The sequence below is a fragment of the Mangifera indica genome, chromosome 7 (genome assembly GCF_011075055.1).
Source record: "Mangifera indica cultivar Alphonso chromosome 7, CATAS_Mindica_2.1, whole genome shotgun sequence".
NCBI lineage: Eukaryota > Viridiplantae > Streptophyta > Magnoliopsida > Sapindales > Anacardiaceae > Mangifera > Mangifera indica.
The window spans coordinates 14,608,047-14,614,982 of NC_058143.1; the positions used below are offsets into that span (position 1 = coordinate 14,608,047).

The 6,936-nt window shown below is 31.2% G+C and overlaps 1 pseudogene; it reads left to right on the forward strand.

Moving 5' to 3' along the window:
• The first annotated feature begins 2,797 nt into the window (after positions 1-2,797).
• On the forward strand, positions 2,798-4,591 carry LOC123221750 (annotated as a pseudogene).
• The last annotated feature ends 2,345 nt before the right edge of the window (positions 4,592-6,936 follow it).

Genomic DNA, 6,936 nt, shown 5'->3' on the forward strand with positions numbered 1-6,936 from the left:
ATAAATTAGATGTGTAAATATTATATTACAAATTATTAGGGTAATAGTTATATTTTCAAAATATATAAGATAAATGTTAATTTTTGTAACAAGATAGGGGAAAATTTTATATTTGCCTTTAGTAAGTTTTAAAAAATGACATTTACACCCCACATTACAAGTATATATAAAGAAGTCAATGATATATAATCTTTTGTTTAAAAAAAGTTGTAATTTTTCAAAATATCAAGTGTGCCGATGATAATTTTTAGTGGGTTTTATGAAAATTTAAAAAATTTTGGGGTTTTTCAAAATTTTTAATTATCGATATGCCCCTTAATAGTTTCAAAGATTATGGTTACACCCATTAAAAATTGAATAAAAAGGCCAATAAATTAGAAGTATAAATATTATGTTACAACTATTCGCACATCCAAGAAACAAACCGATGTTTCTTTATCATTAGTAAAAGTTGAATATCAAGCTATGACTAACACATGTTTAGAGTTAACTTAGTTGCAATATCTATTATAAGATTTTAAAGTTTACAAACATGTAATAGATTATTGTTTTGTAATAATCAAGTAACGTTATATATCGCAATAAACCTCGTTTTTATGAATGTATTGAAAAACTCTTTGATAGCTAAAATAATCCTAAAATGGGGTGAATAATATCTTTAAAAATTTATGCACAAATTTAAAAATCAAAACAATAATAAATATAAGCAAAATTAAAGAGTTAAGGGAAAGAAAGTATTCAATATATATAGTGATTTGGAGTTTTTCTTACAAGTCTCTTATATTCACTTCTTTAAACAATTGGTTTGAAATTTTACTATGCACTTCAAATTTGTACACTTAGTTTGTTCGGGATTTCGCTCAATACAATGTTTGATATGAGATTTCGCCAACAAATGATTGAATACAAGTATAAGAGTGTTTGAATGCCTTGTAAAGGCGGATAACACAAATTTAGTACAATGATTCTCTCAAATATTTGAGTTTGAGCTTAGTGAGAGAGTGAGAGAGTGAGAGTGTTGAGCTAAAAGAATGGAGCTTAGGATTTTTTGTCAATATAATGTCAACCTTTTCCAACTTCAAATGAGCTCAACTTATAGGCAAATGTTACTGGAAGAGACGAAATAGCCATTAGAGTGACGGGGATGCTTTCTTGTGCATGGTTGAAAATGGTCATGAACTAATGACACTTTTTGGTGAATGATCATTCATTACCTTATCTAATTTGTCATAATTCTAAAGCGTGAAGGATGAAAGAACGACTTACAAACGACTTCATAATTAGTCAATTTTTGTTTGGTAATAGTCGTTTATTCTGTCTATTTATATATTTTTTAAGTTTTATCCATTTTGTAATATTTTAATATATTTTTTTAAATATGTTAATAATTTTAATTTATATTTTTATCATCATTAAAATACCTAAGGGTCAAATATGTAAGAAAACACATAAAGATAGATTATCATATAAGTCGAGAGAAATTATAAGTTGGAATGATTAGTCCTTCATATGTACCTACCCACTTACAATTGGCATATGTTATGATATTCATTCTCTAACTAGAGAGAGAGTATCAAGAAATATAACTATAATACATATAATTAAATTCATTAGTTGATTTTCCTAAGTGTGTATAGACATATCCCATGTATAAGAGGATTAGGATTTCTCAACCTAAGAATATTAACTCTAATTATTTCCCTTTATAATACTAGCACAAAGTCTTTATATTTTGTGTTCTATTGTGTAAATATATGGAAAGCTATTCAACTAATTCTTTCGTTACGGAGGTACTCCATTTTTATCATTGTCACACAGAAGGATGGGCCAGTAAATAATAAGAGCAATACTATGTGTACCCACTTTGGGTACACAAATGTATACACACTCATATGTGTCATCATATGATTGGTTATTGTTTTATTCTTAATTTAAAATCATTCAATCACATAATGACATATATAAATGTGTATATATTTGTGTACCTAAAGTGGGTACACATAGTTTTATTGAAATAATAAGTACTCACATGAAAACTTGCTTCAAACAACAAATTCCTGCAGACATTAAAACGGATGAAATGAAAGTTTACCCTTTTCCCCACTCATTAAATAATTTACATTATATCTATACATTAGCTTTGTCTTTCCATCAGTTTCTTAACTGGATTTTTCTGTCAGCATCTTTTGATGGCAGCCTGGTGGTAGTGTACAAATTTAATTCAATACGTACAACTTTTCTTCAATGGCACCTCTATCACCAATCATCATGTGATTTCACTTTCTTTTCTTGATCTGTTTCTCCTTTTCTTGTTTTCCTTTTATGAACTATTCACAAGTCTATACCACCCAGCCTCTGCTTTTCTTGTTTTCCTTTATGACACGTTCACAAGTATATTTCATCAATCTCAATCTACTATTGTCCCAAAAGAGTAGTTTAAGTGACTAAGTATGTCAAATCTCTTGGGTTTGAATTCGAGACTCGACAATACCATATTGAAATCATACATTTGATTATCTAATTAATAATTATATAGTCAGTTACTGAACTTGAGTTTAAAACAGTTTGTTTTAAGTAGACTTTATTATCTTAATTAGGAGAGAAATAATAATACAAAAAGTGAATTCATACGTACCTACACAAAGCAATATGACAATTTCAGTGCACTGATTAACTAGCACAACTACCCTTAATAGCTTACATTTTTATCACAGACCCTTTTAATATTATTCAGTACAGCGAGATTATTTCACAAGCTCTATATAAAGCTATTCCATTTAGCAGGTTCATCACAATTCTAAGTCCCTTTCAGTAAGCAGCTACTGAGGGGTTTTTAAGAAATTAATCAGTCATGTCCACAGCTGCTTCCCGATTCAATTTCTGGCTCATTTCGCTTCTTGTATTGGCAATGGAAGCCATTATTGCTCCTACCGCTGAGGCTCGAGCCTTCTTCATATTTGGTGATTCACTTGTTGATAGCGGCAACAACAACTATCTAGCAACAACTGCCCGAGCTGACTCACCCCCTTATGGGATTGATTTTCCCACTCGTCAACCCACAGGCCGTTTCTCTAATGGCTTCAACATCCCAGACTTAATCAGTTAGCTAGACTTATTAACCTTTTTTTAACATTATATTTATACATATCATGTTTAATAATTTACATTGTAATATATGCATCCACCACTTGCAGGTGAGAAAATTGGCCAATCACAACCCCCGTTGCCATACTTGAGTCCGCAGCTCACTGGACAAAGGCTTCTGGTTGGTGCCAACTTTGCTTCGGCAGGGATTGGAATTCTCAATGACACTGGAGTCCAATTTGTAAGCCAACAGTTTGCAGCTGAAATGAAAAATCATACAGTGTATTGCAAAAGTAGTTTTCTGAATTTGAAATGAAAATTTTGCAGCTGAACATAATTAGGATGTTTAGACAACTTGACTACTTCGAAGAATACCAACGTCGACTGAGTGCTCTCACAGGAACTAAACAATCTCGCCGACTTGTGAACCAGGCGCTTGTACTTATCACGGTTGGTGGCAACGATTTTGTAAATAACTACTACTTGGTTCCCTTCTCTGCAAGATCTCGCCAATTCGTTTTGCCAGATTATGTCAAGTTTCTCATTTCAGAGTACAGCAAGCTATTAATGGTAATTCCATTTTGAATTGGACACATGTTGAGATATAATACTGATAAAAACTATATGCATACATTTTGAATTCACAAAATAATTACACAAATGATATGTTATAAATAATTGGATGATTTTAAATTAAAGATAAAATTATACCCAATCAAATGATGATATATTATCATCTATATAGTTTTTTTATGCTTGAAATGTCTATTCATAACATTATTTGGAAAAACATGGTCATAATTCACTTGCATGCAGAGGCTTTACAAACTGGGAGTATGTAGAGTTCTAGTGACAGGCACAGGGCCGATAGGTTGTGTTCCGGCGGAACTGGCCATGCGAGGAACAAACGGCGGATGCTCAGCTGAACTGCAAAGAGCGGCAGCCTTGTACAACCGCAATTAGTTAATATGCTACAAGGGCTGAACAAAAAAATCGAAAAAAACCGTATTTATTGGAGTAAATACTCAACAAATGCACACGGATTTCGTCAGTAACCCTCAAGCATATGGTATGCCAGTTAATTTATTCATCGCTACAGTGATTAATCAACTTACAAGCTAGAGAAATTGATTATTGCGTTTAACGTTGCAGGATTTACAACATCACAGGTAGCATGTTGTGGGCAAGGACCATATAATGGGCTTGGTTTATGCACAAGATTGTCGAATTTGTGCGCCAACCGTAGCCAGTATGCATTCTGGGATGCATTTCATCCATCGGAGAAGGCGAACAGAGTAGTAGTTCAGCGCATCATGAGCGGCTCTACCAAATATATGACCCCCATGAATCTCAGCACTATCTTGACCTTGGACTCCATGTCCTCATGATTTAATTTCTTTACTATAGAAATTATGTATTTTGATAATGCATGTCCAATGCTTTATCATATTGTTTATTTGTCTTTTGATTATGATTTTCTAATCGTAACTGGTGGTTATTAAGTTATTTATGAAGAGGAAGAAATTAAGATAAATAATGGGTTTGGAAGTGCTTTATTTTTATAATAGTTCAGAAACTAAACTTATTTATTTATTTATTTATATCCTTTGGATTCCATTAGATTAATAAACAAAAATTTGTATCTCAAATTAATGGTAAAATTGTATGCTTCAATAATAGCTTAATTTGATTCTGAATTATTCTACATATTTTAAACTCGATCACCCCCAAATTAGAATTACGCAGCATATCTTCTTCCTATGCCGTAGGACAGTAATTGGCTTCGAAAAAGGAAACATTGGTGAAGAATACTGTCATGTATTTTAGCATATTCAATTCTTAGTTTTATTTTGGAGTAAAATGTTCCTATAGTCATACTTTACATAGGAATAATTCCTACGTGGTTATAAAAAATTTTGGTCCCAACTTGGACTAGATATAAATAGAAATAAATTCTACATCATAGTAAGTCATAATTTTTTTTTTTAAGATATTGTTTTAAGAAAACTTGATACAGAGGATATTTTGTCGGATGTTTATTGTACACTTTACACAACCTTTATAGGAATATAAAAAAGTACAGGATTTGAAAAGGAATTTTTGGTGGTCAGATATGAAGAGATACATTTTTTTTTAGATTTTATTGTTGGACTCCAAGGGTACAAAAATAGTATAATGTGTCATAGTTGATAATTGACAAATTTAGGTTGGATTTGAGCCGAGTCAAGCTTGACATCTCTTTGCTAGACTTCGGCTCGCTTCAATAGATCCAAGCTCGAACTCAAGCTCATTTCAAAGGTGCTCGAAATGAGATCAAACTTACTTCATTTAAGAGGAGTCAAGCTCAAGTTTAAGTTTTGAACTTGATTTAACTAAAACAATGTCATTCTGATGTGTATTAATCAAAATTATATTGTTTTAATTGATTTATATTAAAATTTTTAAGCTCATAAACTTTACGAACCAAACACCCTAAGATAGAGCTCGAAAATATTGAACTTTTATACTCGAGCTTAAACAAACTCAATTTAAATATAGCTCTAGACAAATTGACTAAGTAAACACATTAGTTAAGGATACCACCTCCACAAGCCAGCTAGGCTAATTGTATTGTGAGAGAGGTAGTTAAGTCACATAGAGTGCCCAGGACAATTATGTCGAATAGAGGCATCTGGTTTGTTTCAAATTTTTGGAGGAGTTTGTAGAGGTCTTTAGGCACAAATTTGACATTTAGTACAATATGTCATCCTTAAATGAATAGTCAGAGTAATAGAACAAATAAGTTATTAGAGGTTATATTAAAAGCTTATTATTTGAATTATAGGACAAGTTAGATTAAGATTGCGCCACCAATGTAGTTCTCCTACAATAATAGTTATTAGACAACAAATAAAATGACGTCTTATAAGACATTATATGGTATATAAAGTGTCATTCTCTTGTACACTTGGATGATATGGGTAAATGAGACTCATTGCGCACATGCTCATGGGCTTGATATGACATAAAAAATGATTGAAGATGTTCAATTGACTCACATTAATACCCTTAGTATTTTAAAAATTACAGGTCACGATCAAACATACGAATACATGTTATTGACAAACCCAATCTATAACAATACTACTATCACTTATCATCATTCCTAATTTAAAATCAAAAGGAGAGAAAGAAAGGGGTGTGAGTGAAAGGAAAGGAAACAAGTGAGTGCTTTTTTTATTTAAATATCTAAAGAGTTTATTTTTAATTTTTGTTGATAGGAAATTATATAATAATTTTAAAAATGAAATGGTTGAGATAAAATGATAATTTCACTTCATAACACAATGTAAGTTTTTTTATAAAGATTAATTTTGGATAGAAAAATATTGGATGGGAAACTGCCATTTAATCTTTATCATATAATTTATGAATTTGAGTCCATCTCCTTATCATTTTTTTTTTTTAATAAAAGAATCAATATTCAACGTATTCGGTGGATATACTTTTAAAACACTCATAAATATCTAAAACTCACTTGTCATTCTCAAGTTGTAATTGAATTAAGCGATAGAATTCATAAATTCACCGATCAACAATCCAATAAGTGCAGCATCCACTTAAATGCTCTCTTTCTATTCACCTGCAAATTTAAACCACCGCACATGGATGGTTGCTTCCCATCAGTGACAGCTTCAGTCTAATCATACAATCCACTAATTATTTCAAAGAACCCTAAGAGAGAGATGACAGAGACTCCTTGAGTCATTCATTAATTCAACATAAAGTTCTTGCCAACAGCGATGGAGCAAACATTAAGAAAATATTCGAATCTCTTTTAATAATATTTTAAAATTAAAGAAAGTTTTTTTC